Consider the following 23,135-nt stretch of genomic DNA (forward strand, 5'->3'; position numbering starts at 1 on the left):
GACCCCGAAGACTAGCGTGTCTGCAGTGCCAGCGACTACATGGTGACAGGAGCCGGGTTGCTGCACGTAATGTTACAGTGCAGCACTTGGCTCCTGTCACTGAGCAGGAGCCGGCACTTTGGTGACACCCGGGTGCGGGCCGCACCCCCCGCACCCACCTTGTGATGCCACTGTATATTCACAGTATAGCAAGGATGTAGGGAGGGGTGTAATAGCAGTGCCATCACCCAGAACTCAGTGCCCTTAGGCAGCACTGCTGCTGCCCCATGGTCCCTGAGTGCTGTTTAGAGTATACAAACATTCCAGACACACACCTTCTAGAGTGTAGAGCCACCCGAGTGTTCAAGAAGTTATCTGTTTCTCCTGTTGGTGGCCCCACCCCTGTTTGTGATGTCACATGTTTAACAGTGGGCCCAGACAGGACAGTTGTGAGCTATTGCCCAGCACTGCAATATTATATTATTTTGATATGTCACATGCAGGGACGTGCAGTGAGGTAAATGACTCAGGAGGCACTGGCTAGTACCAAGGGTCTAATTCAGCCTCAGTTGCAGTTTTTATAAAATAGCAAAACTGCAACTGCTTACGATTACACGCTGGGTGCCTCCCAGCACAGGGCAAGGCCACCCAGCATGCTAATTACTGCCCAGCGATGCAATCACAATTCGATTGCGATCACATCGTAGAATCGGCAATTAGAGGTTGACCCCCTACCGGGATGTAATCGCACTGTGAAAGTGTGTGCACACGCTTTGCGATCACAGCGCATGCGCAAAATTAAAAAATCACCCATTTGCAATTTTTGGACTATTATGACTCATACCGAATCAGGGCCCAGAGCCAGAATTTAACACAATACTCATATATGAACCAAAGTATACATGCGGGCATTATAGAAAGGTGCAGCAGTATATACTGATGGAAAATTTGCGCGTTTTCAAGGATATTTCTAGTATATTCTTTGTCTTTTTTATATACTTTATACAGATGTGTCTCTATACAAGAATTCCGGCATGCCGTGATACCCACAATAGCAGACGCAGGCAGTGGGAGGAGGACGCTCCCAGTGCCACAAACAGAGGACATATGTGCTAGGGTAGCGTGTTGATAAGTTACCGCTATCTGTTGTTTGTCAGGTTTCCCGGTGGCGTTCGTGGGTACGTGCATATGCACACACTCACGATTAATAGCAGAAAATAGAATTGTGGCAGTGCTCTTTCCCAGCCATGCCATGCTGCTCTTTTGAGCAAGGATGTGTGAGGACAAATCTGTATAGTGAAAACTCTGGCATATATGTTAGTATGACAGGAAAGACCCTGCCTCACCTCACTGCACATCCTGGTCACATGCCTACAAATTATGGGGTCTATTTATGAAGCAGTGAAAGAGTGGAGAAGTGAGCCAGTGGAGAAGTTGCCCATGGCAACCAATCAGCATTGAAGTAATATTTATAATTTGCATACTATACAATTGTATGGAGCAGTTGATTATTTGCCATGGGTAACTTCTTCACAGGCTCACTTCTTCACTCTTTTCACTGCTTTATGAATAGACCCCTATATTTATGGAACACTATTACCTCCAAATTGGCCAGACAAATGTTATATTTTCCACAAAAGTGTTTAATCATGACATCATAGATGGGTGCAATCAGCTATTGCCATACCTGCAGTTGAACGTCATACCTGTACCAATATATACATATTACCGACTATATTTTATCTTGGATAAAGAAAATAAATGCAAAAAAAAAAGCTTTTTGTGTACTTTGTATTTGGTTGTGCAGGCAAATCACATGCAATTATGATGCACTGAAATGATTATGATGTATATAATTAAACAATGGGCATCATTTTAATACTGTAATTGTTGCCAGTTGTAGAGTACACAAGATGATCCTGAGACTCCTTAATGTATCAACAGGTCAATAGTTCAGCAACAAAAGGAAGCCTAACTTGATTGGACAGTAATTAAAAGAATCAGTTCCTATCCTGCTAGATATGTCCAGTCATATTAACACATTTCCAGATTTCTTACTCAGTAGACTAGTCAAGATTAAAGGATTTGCTAATATGGTTGAATTGCGTATCCTTCCAAACTGACTAAGCAGATTTCAGAACAAATGAGTTCATTTAACACTGACAGTGAAAGATTGATTTTGCACGGAATGAGTTACCTAAGGTATTCATCATTTTCCTCTGCTTCTGTTCACAAGATGGAGATATACTTCTCTCTCTTTCTGATTGTAATAGGACTTCTTACTGAGCACCTTTATTTTACAGCCATGATTGCAGACTGGCGTTCTTTTAATTTAGACATTTTTACCCTCCTAGTTAGACCTTCTAGAACAACCTCTTTAAAATCACTTTGGCTATCTTAAAAGCTTCTGTATGGCATAATGATTCATTACATGACTTGCTCAAATCAACCACATTGCTTTAAATTATAATGCAGAAAAATTTCTAATTGCTGAAATGAAAGTTCAACTACATATAACTCAGTTTGATTTACTGCAGAAATTGACCAGAATGGACAGAGGAGAATGTTAGATGTCAGTATAATTATTGTAATATTTCTGCATTGTAAAGTAACAGGAATAATGTTCTATGCAATGCGATGTGGAACATTTTATAATGTTATTGTAAGAGCTTACCAAGGCTCCATTCTCTGCACTCCTACTTAAAATAGACATGTTTTCTAGAGGTAGGAGAGTTGCCCTATGGTTAACAGAATAAGAGTGCTTGTGATTATGGTAGTTCTCCATTGTTTGATGTATCAATAAAAAAGCACACTAAAAAGAGACTATGGGGCTGATTCAGAGCTGGACTCAATGCTGATGTTTGCAGATTTTTTTTGCACTGCACATGCGTTTGAGTCTCATGCGCATGTGGGGCCTGATTCAGATGCAGTTGGAGTTGCTATCACTGCTGATTACATGGAAGCAGTTGTGATGCACTAGTATGGTAATGCAGCAGGAGGTATCTAGTATAAGTAGACACTTCCTGCTTGCATTAGTGATCCAAGCTGTCTTAGGATGGGTGCTTTATGTTTTACCTGCAGACAGGATGCCGGCTGTCAGAATACCAACAGTGGCATCCCGTCTGACAGAATCCCAGCATTGAGTCCCCTCATCAGGCTCGGTGAGTCCCTTCACTTACCACAGGTTATATTACCACACGGTTGGTGACGTGGACCCACCAAGCGAGTGGGAATACCCCTCATTTGTCGGGATTCTGGGAGTTGGTATTTCACCGGCTGTCAGTATTCTGGTGTCAGTCTCCTGAATGCCGGGATCCTGACATCCGGTATATTAACTGCATTCCCTTAGGATGCGGCATAGTATCACCTGCGACACCATCAGCAGATGTGTGACTCATGGGATAGCACAAGCCATCTGTCACAGATCCAACAAAGAGGCCAGGGAATCTCCATCTTCTGATGGAGATCCTGGACTCATCCCTCCCCCAAAATGGCCTTCATCTCCCCCTCCCCACCCTGAAATGGCAGCAGCATACTGATGATCTGCATTTGAAATCGCAGACCCATACTGTAAATGCGCAGTACGGGTCTGCTACATGCACAAAGTACCAAACATCAGTACTTTGTGCCATGCTCCTCACCTCCAACCACATCTGAATTAGCAATGCCGCGAGGAATTAGAGTGAGTGAGGACTTGGACGCAGAGTGACTGATAGAAAGGGATCATTTGTAGGAGTTAATAGGGGCGATGAGTGAAATGCAGGTGTGCTCCCACCCTGCTTGGGGCATGTCTCAACCTGTGACTGCATCTCCATATGAAGTCGTAGAAGTGTTGATGTCTTATTTTCAATGTACTGTCAGAGCAACCACAGGGTTGCTCAGATGATTGATGGTGTGACCATTGTACATACAATGGTCACACCACTGTCTTTGTACATCAACTGTGGCCATCTTAGTAGAATCAACATGGCTGCAACATTTGCAGATTTTTGCAAATCCACTACATAATTCAGTCACGATGGGATATGCATCCAACTCAGAATCAGGCCATTTAAAATGTTTCTCATTCATTCCCAATGGACTCTCCTCATTAGCTCTAAGAAAAAGCATGACTGAGTACCACAACATACTACTTAGGTGAAAGTTATTAAGAGGATCAATGTTGAGAGGAAGTATCAAGAATTGAACTTCTCTTCTCTTTAACATAAGCAGTGGACAGTTAAGAGATCATAGGGCCAAATTTAGGGATGTACAAAAACTCAATGGTTTACAGTACATACATTTCAGATGTTTGGCGACCTGTGCATGTGCAGATCTGTGTCTGCAATGATAATCGCAGTGCCCATTTAAGGCTGGGAAAGGGGCAGTGACAGCCAGCATTACAGAAAACGGGGCATGTAGGCATCGTTTTCTGAGCATGCAAAGGTCAAGATCTGCTATATGTACATGGTATCTAAATTGACCAAGGTGGGACCTGTTTTTGTGTTTGGAACATGAATGCTAAGATAGAAAAGTGAGTCAGACTTCCAATGACATCAATATTTAGACTTGAGGAGAGATAATGTCTCTCCTGGAATATTAAAGGGTAAAGCCTCAGTTTTGGTGGTGTTTATTTTATATAGAGAAACCACACAACATCTTTCCATCATGTCATGGATGATGAGGAAGTAGAGTTGGTTAGAATAATAAAATATCTGTAAAAAGATATAGTTTATGAGAAGAGGAACCTACTGAAATACCTGGAAAATGTGTTAGTTTCTAACAGAGATGTGCAGGCTAGGATCTCAGAAATCCGAGCCCACACGAACTTTGCTGAGGGAATTCAAGCAGCAACTTGGGTTTCCCTGCCTTGCTCGGATTCCAAAACATGAACATCCTTTCGTCAGCTTCTCATGGGTTTTGGAGAGGGTGTTCAATAGAGATGTGCACTTGAAATTTTTCAGGTTTTGTGTTTTGGTTTTGGGTTCGGTTCCGCGGCCGTGTTTTGGGTTCGACCGCGTTTTGGCAAAACCTCACCGAATTTTTTTTGTCGGATTCGGGTGTGTTTTGGATTCGGGTGTTTTTTTCAAAAAACCCTAAAAAACAGCTTAAATCATAGAATTTGGGGGTCATTTTGATCCCAAAGTATTATTAACCTCAATAACCATTATTTCCACTCATTTTCAGTCTATTCTGAATACCTCACACCTCACAATATTATTTTTAGTCCTAAAATTTGCACCGAGGTCGCTGGATGACTAAGCTAAGCGACCCTAGTGGCCGACACAAACACCGGGCCCATCTAGGAGTGGCACTGCAGTGTCACGCAGGATGGCCCTTCCAAAAAACACTCCCCAAACAGCACATGACGCAAAGAAAAAAAGAGGCGCAATGAGGTAGCTGTGTGAGTAAGATAAGCGACCCTAGTGGCCGACACAAACACCGGGCCCATCTAGGAGTGGCACTGCAGTGTCACGCAGGATGGCCCTTCCAAAAAACACTCCCCAAACAGCACATGACGCAAAGAAAAAAAGAGGCGCAAAGAGTAAGCTGTGTGAGTAAGATAAGCGACCCTAGTGGCCGACACAAACACCGGGCCCATCTAGGAGTGGCACTGCAGTGTCACGCAGGATGGCCCTTCCAAAAAACACTCCCCAAACAGCACATGACGCAAAGAAAAAAAGAGGCGCAATGAGGTAGCTGTGTGAGTAAGATAAGCGACCCTAGTGGCCGACACAAACACCGGGCCCATCTAGGAGTGGCACTGCAGTGTCACGCAGGATGGCCTTTCCAAAAAACACTCCCCAAACAGCACATGACGCAAAGAAAAAAAGAGGCGCAATGAGGTAGCTGTGTGAGTAAGATAAGCGACCCTAGTGGCTGACATAAACATCGGGCCCATCTAGGAGTGGCACTGCAGTGTCACGCAGGATGGCCCTTCCAAAAAACACTCCCCAAACAGCACATGACGCAAAGAAAAAAAGAGGCGCAATGAGGTAGCTGTGTGAGTAAGATAAGCGACCCTAGTGGCCGACACAAACACCGGGCCCATCTAGGAGTGGCACTGCAGTGTCACGCAGGATGGCCCTTCCAAAAAACACTCCCCAAACAGCACATGACGCAAAGAAAAAAAGAGGCGCAATGAGGTAGCTGTGTGAGTAAGATAAGCGACCCTAGTGGCCGACACAAACACCGGGCCCATCTAGGAGTGGCACTGCAGTGTCACGCAGGATGGCCCTTCCAAAAAACACTCCCCAAACAGCACATGACGCAAAGAAAAATTAAAGAAAAAAGAGGTGCAAGATGGAATTGTCCTTGGGCCCTCCCACCCACCCTTATGTTGTATAAACAGGACATGCACACTTTAACCAACCCATCATTTCAGTGACAGGGTCTGCCACACGACTGTGACTGAAATGACGGGTTGGTTTGGACCCCCACCAAAAAAGAAGCAATTAATCTCTCCTTGCACAAACTGGCTCTACAGAGGCAAGATGTCCACCTCATCATCATCCTCCGATATATCACCGTGTACATCCCCCTCCTCACAGATTATCAATTCGTCCCCACTGGAATCCACCATCTCAGCTCCCTGTGTACTTTGTGGAGGCAATTGCTGCTGGTCAATGTCTCCACGGAGGAATTGATTATAATTCATTTTAATGAACATCATCTTCTCCACATTTTCTGGAAGTAACCTCGTACGCCGATTGCTGACAAGGTGAGCGGCGGCACTAAACACTCTTTCGGAGTACACACTTGTGGGAGGGCAACTTAGGTAGAATAAAGCCAGTTTGTGCAAGGGCCTCCAAATTGCCTCTTTTTCCTGCCAGTATAAGTACGGACTGTGTGACGTGCCTACTTGGATGCGGTCACTCATATAATCCTCCACCATTCTTTCAATGGGGAGAGAATCATATGCAGTGACAGTAGACGACATGTCCGTAATCGTTGACAGGTCCTTCAGTCCGGACCAGATGTCAGCATCAGCAGTCTCTCCAGACTGCCCTGCATCACAGCCAGCGGGTGGGCTCGGAATTCTGAGCCTTTTCCTCGCACCTCCAGTTGCGGGAGAATGTGAAGGAGGAGATGTTGACAGGTCGCGTTCCGCTTGACTTGACAATTTTCTCACCAGCAGGTCTTTGAACCCCAGCAGACTTGTGTCTGCCGGAAAGAGAGATCCAAGGTAGGTTTTAAATCTAGGATCGAGCACGGTGGCCAAAATGTAGTGCTCTGATTTCAACAGATTGACCACCCGTGAATCCTTGTTAAGCGAATTAAGGGCTCCATCCACAAGTCCCACATGCCTAGCGGAATCGCTCCGTGTTAGCTCCTCCTTCAATGTCTCCAGCTTCTTCTGCAAAAGCCTGATGAGGGGAATGACCTGACTCAGGCTGGCAGTGTCTGAACTGACTTCACGTGTGGCAAGTTCAAAGGGCAGCAGAACCTTGCACAACGTTGAAATCATTCTCCACTGCGCTTGAGACAGGTGCATTCCACCTCCTATATCGTGCTGAATTGTATAGGCTTGAATGGCCTTTTGCTGCTCCTCCAACCTCTGAAGCATATATAGGGTTGAATTCCACCTCGTTACCACTTCTTGCTTCAGATGATGGCAGGGCAGGTTCAGGCGTTTTTGGTGTTGCTCCAGTCTTCTGTACGTGGTGCCTGTACGCCGAAAGTGTCCCGCAATTCTTCTGGCCACCGACAGCATCTCTTGCACGCCCCTGTCGTTTTTTAAAAAATTCTGCACCACCAAATTCAAGGTATGTGCAAAACATGGGACGTGCTGGAATTTGCCCAGATTTAATGCGCACACAATATTGCTGGCGTTGTCCGATGCCACAAATCCACAGGAGAGTCCAATTGGGGTAAGCCATTCCGTGATGATCTTCCTCAGTTGCCGTAAGAGGTTTTCAGCTGTGTGCGTATTCTGGAAACCGGTGATACAAAGCGTAGCCTGCCTAGGAAAGAGTTGGCATTTGCGAGATGCTGCTACTGGTGCCGCCGCTGCTGTTCTTGCGGCGGGAGTCCATACATCTACCCAGTGGGCTGTCACAGTCATATAGTCCTGACCCTGCCCTGCTCCACTTGTCCACATGTCCGTGGTTAAGTGGACATTGGGTACAGCTGCATTTTTTAGGACACTGGTGACTCTTTTTCTGAGGTCTGTGTACATTTTCGGTATCACCTGCCTAGAGAAATGGAACCTAGATGGTATTTGGTACCGGGGACACAGCACCTCCAACAAGTCTCTAGTTGGCTCTGCAGTAATGATGGATACCGGAACCACGTTTCTCACCACCCAGGATGCCAAGGCCTCAGTTATCTGCTTTGCAGCAGGATGACTGCTGTGATATTTCATCTTCCTCGCAAAGGACTGTTGGACAGTCAATTGCTTGGTGGAAGTAGTAAAAGTGGGCTTACGAGTACGACTTCCCCTCTGGGATGACCATCGACTCCCAGCAGCAACAACAGCAGCGCCAGCAGCAGTAGGCGTTACACGCAAGGATGCATCGGAGGAATCCCAGGCAGGAGAGGACTCGTCAGAATTGCCAGTGACATGGCCTGCAGGACTATTGGCATTCCTGGGGAAGGAGGAAATTGACACTGAGGGAGTTGGTGGGGTGGTTTGCGTGAGCTTGGTTACAAGAGGAAGGGATTTACTGGTCAGTGGACTGCTTCCGCTGTCGCCCAAAGTTTTTGAACTTGTCACTGACTTATTATGAATGCGCTGCAGGTGACGTATAAGGGAGGATGTTCCGAGGTGGTTAACGTCCTTACCCCTACTTATTACAGCTTGACAAAGGCAACACACGGCTTGACAAATGTTGTCCGCATTTCTGTTGAAATACTTCCACAGCGAAGAGCTGATTTTTTTGGTATTTTCACCAGGCATGTCAACGGCCATATTCCTCCCACGGACAACAGGTGTCTCCCCGGGTGCCTGACTTAAACAAACCACCTCACCATCAGAATCCTCCTTGTCAATTTCCTCCCCAGCGCCAGCAACACCCATATCCTCCTCATCCTGGTGTACTTCAACACTGACATCTTCAATCTGACTATCAGGAACTGGACTGCGGGTGCTCCTTCCAGCACTTGCAGGGGGCGTGCAAATGGTGGAAGGCGCATGCTCTTCACGTCCAGTGTTGGGAAGGTCAGGCATCGCAACCGACACAATTGGACTCTCCTTGTGGATTTGGGATTTCGAAGAACGCACAGTTCTTTGCGGTGCTTTTGCCAGCTTGAGTCTTTTCATTTTTCTAGCGAGAGGCTGAGTGCTTCCATCCTCATGTGAAGCTGAACCACTAGCCATGAACATAGGCCAGGGCCTCAGCCGTTCCTTGCCACTCCGTGTGGTAAATGGCATATTGGCAAGTTTACGCTTCTCCTCCGACAATTTTATTTTAGATTTTGGAGTCCTTTTTTTACTGATATTTGGTGTTTTGGATTTGACATGCTCTGTACTATGACATTGGGCATCGGCCTTGGCAGACGACGTTGCTGGCATTTCATCGTCTCGGCCATGACTAGTGGCAGCAGCTTCAGCACGAGGTGGAAGTGGATCTTGATCTTTCCCTAATTTTGGAACCTCAACATTTTTGTTCTCCATATTTTAATAGGCACAACTAAAAGGCACCTCAGGTAAACAATGGAGATGGATGGATACTAGTATACTTATGGATGGACGAGCGACTGCCGACACAGAGGTAGCTACAGCCGTGGACTACCGTACTGTGTCTGCTGCTTATATAGACTGGATGATAATGAGATGAAATCAATATATATATATATATAATATCACACTAGTACTGCAGCCGGACAGGTAGATATATTTATTATGTAATGACTGATGACGGACCTGCTGGACACTGTCAGCTCAGCAGCACCGCAGACTGCTACAGTAAGCTACTATAGTAGTATGTATAAAGAAGAAAGAAAAAAAAAAAACCACGGGTAGGTGGTATACAATTATGGATGGACCAGCGACTGCCGACACAGAGGTAGCTACAGCCGTGGACTACCTTACTGTGTCTGCTGCTAATATAGACTGGATGATAATGAGATGAAATCAATATATATATATATAATATCACACTAGTACTGCAGCCGGACAGGTAGATATATTTATTATGTAATGACTGATGACGGACCTGCTGGACACTGTCAGCTCAGCAGCACCGCAGACTGCTACAGTAAGCTACTATAGTAGTATGTATAAAGAAGAAAGAAAAGAAAAAAACCACGGGTAGGTGGTATACAATTATGGATGGACCAGCGACTGCCGACACAGAGGTAGCTACAGCCGTGGACTACCGTACTGTGTCTGCTGCTAATATAGACTGGATGATAATGAGATGAAATCAATATATATATATATAATATCACTAGTACTGCAGCCGGACAGGTATATAATATATATTTATTATGTAATGACTGATGACGGACCTGCTGGACACTGTCAGCTCAGCAGCACCGCAGACTGCTACAGTAAGCTACTATAGTAGTATGTATAAAGAAGAAAGAAAAAAAAAACCACGGGTAGGTGGTATACAATTATGGATGGACCAGCGACTGCCGACACAGAGGTAGCTACAGCCGTGGACTACCGTACTGTGTCTGCTGCTAATATAGACTGGATGATAATGAGATGAAATCAATATATATATATATAATAGTGTACAATGTCGGCGGCACTCACGGCTCCCACAGCGGGGAAAGAAAACAGAGTCACGGAGCTGGTCAACGTTTCAATGTAGCTTATACAACATTTTCGTCAGGACATGGAACAAGGTGAAAACAAACATACCTAAATACCTGTGAGGCCGTCCGTGCCGCCCGCCGTCCGCCCTCTGCACGTCCATCAGAAATGACGTCATAGTGCCGTGTCAGACGCGGCGTCACGGAGAACCCCCGCACACCTGTGAATAAAATGATAATGATAGTCCATTATCAAACAAAAAAAATCGGCAACAAAAGCATGATAATGAAAAATGATTAATAACAGTAACAAGACTGTATTCATATGCATAAATTGTTTTCAAGGGCAGTGATAATATTCAGCATTAAAGATGGCATTAAAGTTGGATAAAGATCTACGATATAAGCAATCACTGTCCACAAAAGAAAAAGGGCAATATCTCATAAAACATACAATGTACTGCATTTATAAGAAACAATGTAAGCCAGAATGTTCATTTAAACCTCTAGGTGTTAATGTATCTAATAAAAAGATCCAACGAGCTTCTGCTTTTAAAAGTATTAACCCTCTGTCACCCCCACGTTTAAGTGGAGGGACATGGTCTATAATTTGATGTCTCAAAACCGCCAAGGAGTGATTGGCATTTAAAAAATGTCGGGCGACCGGCTGGTCGCTCTTGCCAGAAGATAGAGCTGCTCGGATAGATGTTCGATGGCCTGCCATCCTCTCTTTGAAAGTGCATTCGGTTTTGCCTATATAATGCAAGCCGCATGGGCAGCTTAAAATATAGATCACAAACCGGGTCGAGCAAGTTAATCTGTGCCTGATCTTATATCTTTTTCCCGTATATGGGTGGCAGAAACTATTGCCCACAATCATATGGCTGCAGGTAGTGCAGCCAAGACATTTGAAGCAACCAGTTTTCAAAGGATTCAAAAAGGAGGAGGCTAAAAGGTTAGGTGTTGTACGATGCTGTGATTTTAACTCTATATTAGTTTTAACCAAATGGTCTCGTAGGTTACGGCCACGCTTGTAAGCTGACATTAAACGGGTATTGGATAAAGAGCTCAGATGTTGGTCTGATTGAATTATGGGCCAAAAATGTTTACTCGTCCGATTAATTTTCTTACTGAGGGTGTTATGTTTGTTAACCCATATAAATCTATCCCGATTGGTTTTGTTCTTATTACCAGACTCTAATAGCTGTGAACGGGGTATACTTAAAACACGGGATTTTAATGTGTTAAGCTCATCAATGTGATAACCGCGTTCAATAAATTTGGAAATCATGATATCAAGGGATGCTTCAACCTTAGATTCATCACTTACAATACGTCTGACTCTCAGCATTTGTGAGTAGGGAAGCCCACTCAATAATGCTTTGGGGTGATGACTGGATGGAAGCAAAATATTATTGCGGTCAGTGGGTTTAACAAACATGTTTGTAATGATTCTACCATCACAGATACTAATCTGTACGTCCAAATAATTGACACTTTGTGAATCAATGTTATAAGTTAACTTGATAGGGGTGGTTGATTGATTATGAGTGTCGATCAAATTGGAGAAAGAATCACGTGTACCGGTCCAAAGGACCAAAAGGTCGTCTATGAACCTTACATACAGCAGAACATTAGACTGAATGGATACATCTGAAAAAAATAATGAATCCTCAACCTGAAACATAAAAGTGTTAGCAACAGAAGGAGAAACATTACTGCCCATAGAGCAACCTTGCAACTGAAGATAATATTGGTTGTTAAACAAAAAATAATTGCGCTGTAAAGTAAGCTTGAGCAGTTCCATGAAAAGGTCAATGTCGGGACCTTTGTAGATGGGGTTGTTGGTAATTAGAGTCCTGACCGCCATCAACCCTTGTTCGTGAGGTATCGAGGTATAAAGGTTGCTGACATCGATGGTAGCTAGTAAGCAATGATGAGGGACTGCGGTAATTCTCCCCAATTGGATCAACAAGTCCGTAGTGTCCTTAAGGCAAGATGTTTTAGTTTGGATACAAGGTTGAAGATGAAAGTCCAAAAAAATAGAAATGTTCTGATACAGGGAACCGCGTGCTGAAATAATAGGGCGTGCTGGTGGATGACGACTGTCTTTGTGAATTTTGGGTAGTGAATAAAGGACAGGGGTTACTGGAAATGAAGTGGTTAATGCATCACATTCCTCCTTAGTGAGTAAACCCTCATTGGTAGCCCTCGTTAGGATCAGATCCAATTCTCGTTTATATCGGGATGTAGGGTCATGATGAAGTTTCTGGTAAGTAGTACTGTCCATTAATTGGCGATCCAATTCAGCCACATAATCGACAGTGTTCTGAACCACGAGTGCTCCACCTTTGTCTGCTGGTCGAAATACGACATCATCATATTTGCTCATTTGTGACAAAGCCTCCCATTCACTCTTAGAGAGATTTGAATGGCCCGGTCTTTCATTTTTAATATCCTGCTGTATCTGATGGTCAACTGTTCTGCAGTATGTACTAATGGCTTGATTTTGGGATAAAGGATCAAATTTGGATTTTTTACGTAATGAAATGGGCAACCGTGAGGATGTTTGGTTGGTCACATCTTTGGAATTAAAGTATTCTTTGATCCTTAGTTGCCGACCTAACTTGAATTGCTCCACCTTCCATTCGAAGGGGTCAATTCTGTTTGTGGGGACAAAGTTGAGGCCTTTAGACAGAACTTTGTTCTCAATTGGAGAAAAAGTTCTGTCTGATAAATTAAAAATCATTTCCGTCGGTTGTACGGAGTTCGACCTCTCGCTTTGTTTTTGCCTTTGCCTTTGTCCACCCCTCCTCGTGTAGCGCCTCCGGCGTCTACCGCTTGTCTGCGGGTGCGTGCCCCTAAAGGGGGTCGACCTGGGAGGTTAGTTTGTAGGTCATTTTCACTCTGAGAAGCTGATCCCTCGGTGGATGTTTCGGTGTCCAATTGGGTAACTCTATAACGGTTATAAGGTCGCCTGCGAGGAGGACCTTGGTTTTGTTGGGTACCTGAAATCCATGGATATACCTGGCGCTTTAGATAATCGTTATTAACTTTTTCAAGCTTGTTACGTTTGTATTGGATGAGATCTTTACGATATTTTTCGATCTGTGCATTAATCTTGGTATACCATTCATTCACGGTATCAGCTTCCAAGGTGACTTTATGTGTGGATTCAAATGTGTCAATTTTTGATCTAATAGTGGCCAGTTCTCGTGTGACCTCTTCAATAACTAAAAGAATTAAATCATATGAACATTTATTTAAAATGGATATCCATTTTTTACAGAATTGAATGTTAAAGCGTCCAATAGTGGGGACATTTTTGATCCGAAATCCACGTGGGATTTTTCCTTCCCTATGATAGTCAGATAAAGTGACTCCATGATAGTAGTAGTCTTGTTCTTTGCGTTTCAGCTTTAACAAATCTCTGTATAAATGGATGTTCTCCACACGTTCACCAGATGGAATGAGGTTATCTTTGAAGTATATTTTGGCCGCATCAGAGTCAGAGTAGCTGAAGGTTTCTCCTTGTGACAGTTCAATTGCAGCAATGAGATCGTCCAAATCAGTTGTGTTGCTTGGGGTAGCCATTGTGGCAAAATACCTCCGTTAATATGTGGAGTACTTCACATGGATTTGAAATGCCGATGTGAATAATAGACAGGTGTCCACCACAAGAAAGTGTAAAAAATAATAAAAAAACGAAAAAAACAAAAATACAAGAAAGAGGTATGTTCCTTTAGAATAAACGAATATATTGTGGGTGCTCGCTCACAGACATATTTTCCAGCAAGGGCAGCATGTCATTATATGATTAGCAGTTGTCAGCAGCACTCCATATCAAATAGTGATATATATAAAACAGCCGGTGCCCTCCGTATAACATCCACGGCGGGATGTCTAACAACAGTGTACAATGTCGGCGGCACTCACGGCTCCCACAGCGGGGAAAGAAAACAGAGTCACGGAGCTGGTCAACGTTTCAATGTAGCTTATACAACATTTTCGTCAGGACATGGAACAAGGTGAAAACAAACATACCTAAATACCTGTGAGGCCGTCCGTGCCGCCCGCCGTCCGCCCTCTGCACGTCCATCAGAAATGACGTCATAGTGCCGTGTCAGACGCGGCGTCACGGAGAACCCCCGCACACCTGTGAATAAAATGATAATGATAGTCCATTATCAAACAAAAAAAATCGGCAACAAAAGCATGATAATGAAAAATGATTAATAACAGTAACAAGACTGTATTCATATGCATAAATTGTTTTCAAGGGCAGTGATAATATTCAGCATTAAAGATGGCATTAAAGTTGGATAAAGATCTACGATATAAGCAATCACTGTCCACAAAAGAAAAAGGGCAATATCTCATAAAACATACAATGTACTGCATTTATAAGAAACAATTTTTGTTTGATAATGGACTATCATTATCATTTTATTCACAGGTGTGCGGGGGTTCTCCGTGACGCCGCGTCTGACACGGCACTATGACGTCATTTCTGATGGACGTGCAGAGGGCGGACGGCGGGCGGCACGGACGGCCTCACAGGTATTTAGGTATGTTTGTTTTCACCTTGTTCCATGTCCTGACGAAAATGTTGTATAAGCTACATTGAAACGTTGACCAGCTCCGTGACTCTGTTTTCTTTCCCCGCTGTGGGAGCCGTGAGTGCCGCCGACATTGTACACTGTTGTTAGACATCCCGCCGTGGATGTTATACGGAGGGCACCGGCTGTTTTATATATATCACTATTTGATATGGAGTGCTGCTGACAACTGCTAATCCTATAATGACATGCTGCCCTTGCTGGAAAATATGTCTGTGAGCGAGCACCCACAATATATTCGTTTATTCTAAAGGAACATACCTCTTTCTTGTATTTTTGTTTTTTTCGTTTTTTTATTATTTTTTACACTTTCTTGTGGTGGACACCTGTCTATTATTCACATCGGCATTTCAAATCCATGTGAAGTACTCCACATATTAACGGAGGTATTTTGCCACAATGGCTACCCCAAGCAACACAACTGATTTGGACGATCTCATTGCTGCAATTGAACTGTCACAAGGAGAAACCTTCAGCTACTCTGACTCTGATGCGGCCAAAATATACTTCAAAGATAACCTCATTCCATCTGGTGAACGTGTGGAGAACATCCATTTATACAGAGATTTGTTAAAGCTGAAACGCAAAGAACAAGACTACTACTATCATGGAGTCACTTTATCTGACTATCATAGGGAAGGAAAAATCCCACGTGGATTTCGGATCAAAAATGTCCCCACTATTGGACGCTTTAACATTCAATTCTGTAAAAAATGGATATCCATTTTAAATAAATGTTCATATGATTTAATTCTTTTAGTTATTGAAGAGGTCACACGAGAACTGGCCACTATTAGATCAAAAATTGACACATTTGAATCCACACATAAAGTCACCTTGGAAGCTGATACCGTGAATGAATGGTATACCAAGATTAATGCACAGATCGAAAAATATCGTAAAGATCTCATCCAATACAAACGTAACAAGCTTGAAAAAGTTAATAACGATTATCTAAAGCGCCAGGTATATCCATGGATTTCAGGTACCCAACAAAACCAAGGTCCTCCTCGCAGGCGACCTTATAACCGTTATAGAGTTACCCAATTGGACACCGAAACATCCACCGAGGGATCAGCTTCTCAGAGTGAAAATGACCTACAAACTAACCTCCCAGGTCGACCCCCTTTAGGGGCACGCACCCGCAGACAAGCGGTAGACGCCGGAGGCGCTACACGAGGAGGGGTGGACAAAGGCAAAGGCAAAAACAAAGCGAGAGGTCGAACTCCGTACAACCGACGGAAATGATTTTTAATTTATCAGACAGAACTTTTTCTCCAATTGAGAACAAAGTTCTGTCTAAAGGCCTCAACTTTGTCCCCACAAACAGAATTGACCCCTTCGAATGGAAGGTGGAGCAATTCAAGTTAGGTCGGCAACTAAGGATCAAAGAATACTTTAATTCCAAAGATGTGACCAACCAAACATCCTCACGGTTGCCCATTTCATTACGTAAAAAATCCAAATTTGATCCTTTATCCCAAAATCAAGCCATTAGTACATACTGCAGAACAGTTGACCATCAGATACAGCAGGATATTAAAAATGAAAGACCGGGCCATTCAAATCTCTCTAAGAGTGAATGGGAGGCTTTGTCACAAATGAGCAAATATGATGATGTCGTATTTCGACCAGCAGACAAAGGTGGAGCACTCGTGGTTCAGAACACTGTCGATTATGTGGCTGAATTGGATCGCCAATTAATGGACAGTACTACTTACCAGAAACTTCATCATGACCCTACATCCCGATATAAACGAGAATTGGATCTGATCCTAACGAGGGCTACCAATGAGGGTTTACTCACTAAGGAGGAATGTGATGCATTAACCACTTCATTTCCAGTAACCCCTGTCCTTTATTCACTACCCAAAATTCACAAAGACAGTCGTCATCCACCAGCACGCCCTATTATTTCAGCACGCGGTTCCCTGTATCAGAACATTTCTATTTTTTTGGACTTTCATCTTCAACCTTGTATCCAAACTAAAACATCTTGCCTTAAGGACACTACGGACTTGTTGATCCAATTGGGGAGAATTACCGCAGTCCCTCATCATTGCTTACTAGCTACCATCGATGTCAGCAACCTTTATACCTCGATACCTCACGAACAAGGGTTGATGGCGGTCAGGACTCTAATTACCAACAACCCCATCTACAAAGGTCCCGACATTGACCTTTTCATGGAACTGCTCAAGCTTACTTTACAGCGCAATTATTTTTTGTTTAACAACCAATATTATCTTCAGTTGCAAGGTTGCTCTATGGGCAGTAATGTTTCTCCTTCTGTTGCTAACACTTTTATGTTTCAGGTTGAGGATTCATTATTTTTTTCAGATGTATCCATTCAGTCTAATGTTCTGCTGTATGTAAGGTTCATAGACGACCTTTTGGTCCTTTGGACCGGTACACGTGATTCTTTCTCCAATTTGATCGACACTCATAATCAATCAACCACCCCTATCAAGTTAACTTATAACATTGATTCACAAAGTGTCAATTATTTGGACGTACAGATTAGTATCTGTGATGGTAGAATCATTACAAACATGTTTGTTAAACCCACTGACCGCAATAATATTTTGCTTCCATCCAGTCATCACCCCAAAGCATTATTGAGTGGGCTTCCCTACTCACAAATGCTGAGAGTCAGACGTATTGTAAGTGATGAATCTAAGGTTGAAGCATCCCTTGATATCATGATTTCCAAATTTATTGAACGCGGTTATCACATTGATGAGCTTAACACATTAAAATCCCGTGTTTTAAGTATACCCCGTTCACAGCTATTAGAGTCTGGTAATAAGAACAAAACCAATCGGGATAGATTTATATGGGTTAACAAACATAACACCCTCAGTAAGAAAATTAATCGGACGAGTAAACATTTTTGGCCCATAATTCAATCAGACCAACATCTGAGCTCTTTATCCAATACCCGTTTAATGTCAGCTTACAAGCGTGGCCGTAACCTACGAGACCATTTGGTTAAAACTAATATAGAGTTAAAATCACAGCATCGTACAACACCTAACCTTTTAGCCTCCTCCTTTTTGAATCCTTTGAAAACTGGTTGCTTCAAATGTCTTGGCTGCACTACCTGCAGCCATATGATTGTGGGCAATAGTTTCTGCCACCCATATACGGGAAAAAGATATAAGATCAGGCACAGATTAACTTGCTCGACCCGGTTTGTGATCTATATTTTAAGCTGCCCATGCGGCTTGCATTATATAGGCAAAACCGAATGCACTTTCAAAGAGAGGATGGCAGGCCATCGAACATCTATCCGAGCAGCTCTATCTTCTGGCAAGAGCGACCAGCCGGTCGCCCGACATTTTTTAAATGCCAATCACTCCTTGGCGGTTTTGAGACATCAAATTATAGACCATGTCCCTCCACTTAAACGTGGGGGTGACAGAGGGTTAATACTTTTAAAAGCAGAAGCTCGTTGGATCTTTTTATTAGATACATTAACACCTAGAGGTTTAAATGAACATTCTGGCTTACATTGTTTCTTATAAATGCAGTACATTGTATGTTTTATGAGATATTGCCCTTTTTCTTTTGTGGACAGTGATTGCTTATATCGTAGATCTTTATCCAACTTTAATGCCATCTTTAATGCTGAATATTATCACTGCCCTTGAAAACAATTTATGCATATGAATACAGTCTTGTTACTGTTATTAATCATTTTTCATTATCATGCTTTTGTTGCCGATTTTTTTTGTTTGATAATGGACTATCATTATCATTTTATTCACAGGTGTGCGGGGGTTCTCCGTGACGCCGCGTCTGACACGGCACTATGACGTCATTTCTGATGGACGTGCAGAGGGCGGACGGCGGGCGGCACGGACGGCCTCACAGGTATTTAGGTATGTTTGTTTTCACCTTGTTCCATGCCCTGACGAAAATGTTGTATAAGCTACATTGAAACGTTGACCAGCTCCGTGACTCTGTTTTCTTTCCCCGCTGTGGGAGCCGTGAGTGCCGCCGACATTGTACACTGTTGTTAGACATCCCGCCGTGGATGTTATACGGAGGGCACCGGCTGTTTTATATATATCACTATTTGATATGGAGTGCTGCTGACAACTGCTAATCCTATATATATAATATCACTAGTACTGCAGCCGATCAGGTATATAATATATATTTATTATGTAATGACTGATGACGGACCTGCTGGACACTGTCAGCTCAGCAGCACCGCAGACTGCTACAGTAAGCTACTATAGTAGTATGTATAAAGAAGAAGAAAGAAAAAAAAAACAGGTAGGTGGTATACAATATTATATATATATATTATATACAATTATATATATATATATTAAACAGGTGGTGATTATTAAACTGGTGGTCAGGTCACTGGTCACACTATCAGCAACTTGCAAGTAGTACTCCTAAGCAGACAATCACAATATATATTATACTGGTGGTCAGTGTGGTCACAATGGCAGTGTGGCACTCTGGCAGCAAGTCCTGCTCTCAGACTCTAACTGCTCCCCACTGTCAGTGTCTCCCCCACAAGTCAGATATACATTATACAGTCACACTATCTATCTATCACTTCAGCAAGTAGTAGTACTCCTCCTAAAGTACTCCTCCTAATGCTCCCCAAAATGACTACTGTGTCTCTCTCTACTCTAGTCTCACTCTCTTCTCTATAAACGGAGAGGACGCCAGCCACGTCCTCTCCCTATGAATCTCAATGCACGTGTGAAAATGGCGGCGACGCGCGGCTCCTTATATAGAATCCGAGTCTCGCGATAGAATCCGAGCCTCGCGAGAATCCGACAGCGGGATGATGACGTTCGGGCGCGCTCGGGTTAACCGAGCAAGGCGGGAAGATCCGAGTCGCTCGGCCCCGTGTAAAAAAAACTGAAGTTCGGGCGGGTTCGGATTCCGAGGAACCGAACCCGCTCATCTCTAGTGTTCAACGGGCCATTTTCGGGTTTTGTGTTTTGGTTTTGGATCTGAATCTCCTTCATGTTTTTTTGAACTGGATTGGTTTTGCCAAAACCACTCTTTGTGGGTTTTGGGTATGGTTTTGGTTTTAGATTTGTATTTTTTCAAGAAAATCAGCAAAACAGCTAAATAACTGAATTTGGGGGTGTTTTTGTCCCTACGGTATTATTAACCTCAATAACATTAATTTCCACTCATTTCCAGTCTATTCTGAACACCTCACAGCTCACATTATTGTTTTTAGGCCAAAAGGTTGCACCGAGGTAGCTGGACGAGCATCTGCCAATATATATGTCTGACTAAGTTAAGCAACAGTAGTGGGCGGCACAAACACATTGCACATCTAGGAGTGGCACTGCAGTGGCAGACAGGATGGCAGTTTCATAAACTATGCACAAAAAATGCTCCAAAGAGCACATAATACAAAGAGAAGAGGAGCAAGATGGAATTGTACTTGGACCTTCCCACCGACCCTTATGTTGTATATATTAAACAGGACATGCACAGTTTAACAAATCAATCATTTCAGTGACAGGGACTGTCACTTGTGGCTTAGATTATTAGTTTGTTTGGACCTCCACAAAAGAAGCTGACAATGGGCAGTGCACAAGCTGGCTTTAGTACTTTAAATAGGCATGATTTTGTCATCAGCATCCGATTTCTCACCCCCATCAGTGTGTACATCCTCTTCTTCACAGATTATAAATTTGTCCCTGCTCGAATCCACCATCACAGGTCCCTCTGTACTTTTTAGAAGTAATTGCTGGTAAAGGTCTTCCCCGTGGAATTTGCAATTCATTTTAGTGAACATCATCTTTTATACATTTTGGATAAGTACCCTCCTACACCAGGGGTAGGCACCCTGTGGCACTTCAGCTGCTGTGGAACTACACATCCAAGGATGCCCTGCCACAGCTTCAGAACATCCTAACAGCAAAACTGTGGAAGGGCATGCTGGGATGTGTAGTTCCACAGCAGCTGGAGAGCCACAAGTTGCTTACCCCTGTCCTACACCCATCACTGACAAGGTTTCCGGCTGCGCTAAAATCCCTTTCTGTGTACAAACTGGAGTGTGGGCAACTAAAGTAAAACAAAGCCAATTTATGCAAGTGTTTCCAAATTGGCTCTTTTTCCGCCCAGTATTGAAACAGACTGTCTGACATGCCTATTTGAATACTATCACTGAAATAATCAGCAACCATACTTTGAATGGTGACAGCATATATATGCTTTTGATGGTACAGCAATAGTGTCACACAAATGAGTCTGAAATATATTTTTTGCTCTGGATCACACACAGAGGATATATCATATATAGCATTAGTGTACAACATCCGCAGTACTAGTAGTCACTGAGTGATGTACCAATAGAGATATATTGTTTACTTTGGATCACACACAGAGGACATATAGCAGTAGTGTATGGCAGTACTAGTAGTCACTGAGTGACGCACCAGTAGAAATATATTTTTTGCTTTGGGTCACACACAGATATATAGCAGTAGTGTAAGGCAGTACTAGTAGTCACTGAGTGACCCACCAATAAATATATATTTTTTTCATTGTGATCACACACAAATATATAACAGTAGTGTGTGACAACCACTGTACTACTAGTCAGAGTGATGCACCAATAGAAAAATATTTTTTTATTTTTATCACATGCAGAGGATATATAGCAGTAGTGTACAGCAGTAATAGTAGTCACTGAATGACGCACCAATAGAAATATATTTTTTGCTCTAGATCATGCACAGATATATAGTAGTAGTGTATGACAGCTGCAGTACTAGTAGTCACTGAGTGACACATCAATAGAGATATATTTTTTGCTTTGAATCACACACAGAGGATATATAGCAGTAGTGTATGGCAGCTGCCGTACTAGTAGTCAGAGTGATGCACCAATAATAATATATTTTTTGCTTGTGATCACACACATATATAGCAGTAGTGTACAGCAGTACTAGTAGTCAGAGTGACACATTACTAGAAATATAATTTTTGCTTTGGATCACACACAGATATATAGTAGTAGTGTACAGCAGCCGCAGTACTAGTAGTCAGACTGGCACACCAATACATATATTTTTTGCTTTGGACCACACATATTGGATATATGGCAGTAGTGTACAGTACTAGTAGTCAGAGTGATGCACCAATAGAATTATATTTTTTTGCTTTAGATCACACACAGAAATATAGCAGTAGTGTACGGCAGTACTAGTAGTCGTCACTGAGTGACACACCAATAGAAATATATTTTTTGCTCTGGATCATACACATCTATATAGAAGTAGTATAAGGCAGTACTAGTAGTCAGAGTGACACACTAATAGAAATATAATTTTTGCTTTGGATCACACACAGATATATAGTAGTAGAGTACAGCAGCCGCAGTACTAGTAGTCAGACTGACACACCAATAGATATATTTTTTGCTTTGGATCACACACAGATATATAGTAGTAGTGTACAGCAGCTGCAGAACTGGTAGTCAGAGTGACACACCAATAGAAATACATTTATTGCTTTGGATCACACACAGATATATAACAGTAGTGTACAGCAGTACTAGTAGTCATCACTGAGTGACGCACCAATAGAAATATATTTTTTGCTCTGCATCACACACATAAATAGCAGTAGTGTACAGCAGTACTAGTAGTAAGAGTGACACATCATCACTAGAAATATATATTTTTTTTTGGATAACACACATATATATAGTAGTAGTGTACAGCAGCTGCTGTACTAGTAGTCAGACTGACACACCAATAGATATATTTTCTGCTTTGGATCACACACAGATGATATATAGCAGTAGTGTATGGCAGTTTCAGTGCTAGTAGTCAGAGTGATGCACTAAAAGAAATA

The sequence above is a fragment of the Pseudophryne corroboree genome, chromosome 4 (genome assembly GCF_028390025.1).
Source record: "Pseudophryne corroboree isolate aPseCor3 chromosome 4, aPseCor3.hap2, whole genome shotgun sequence".
NCBI classification, from domain to species: Eukaryota; Metazoa; Chordata; class Amphibia; order Anura; family Myobatrachidae; genus Pseudophryne; species Pseudophryne corroboree.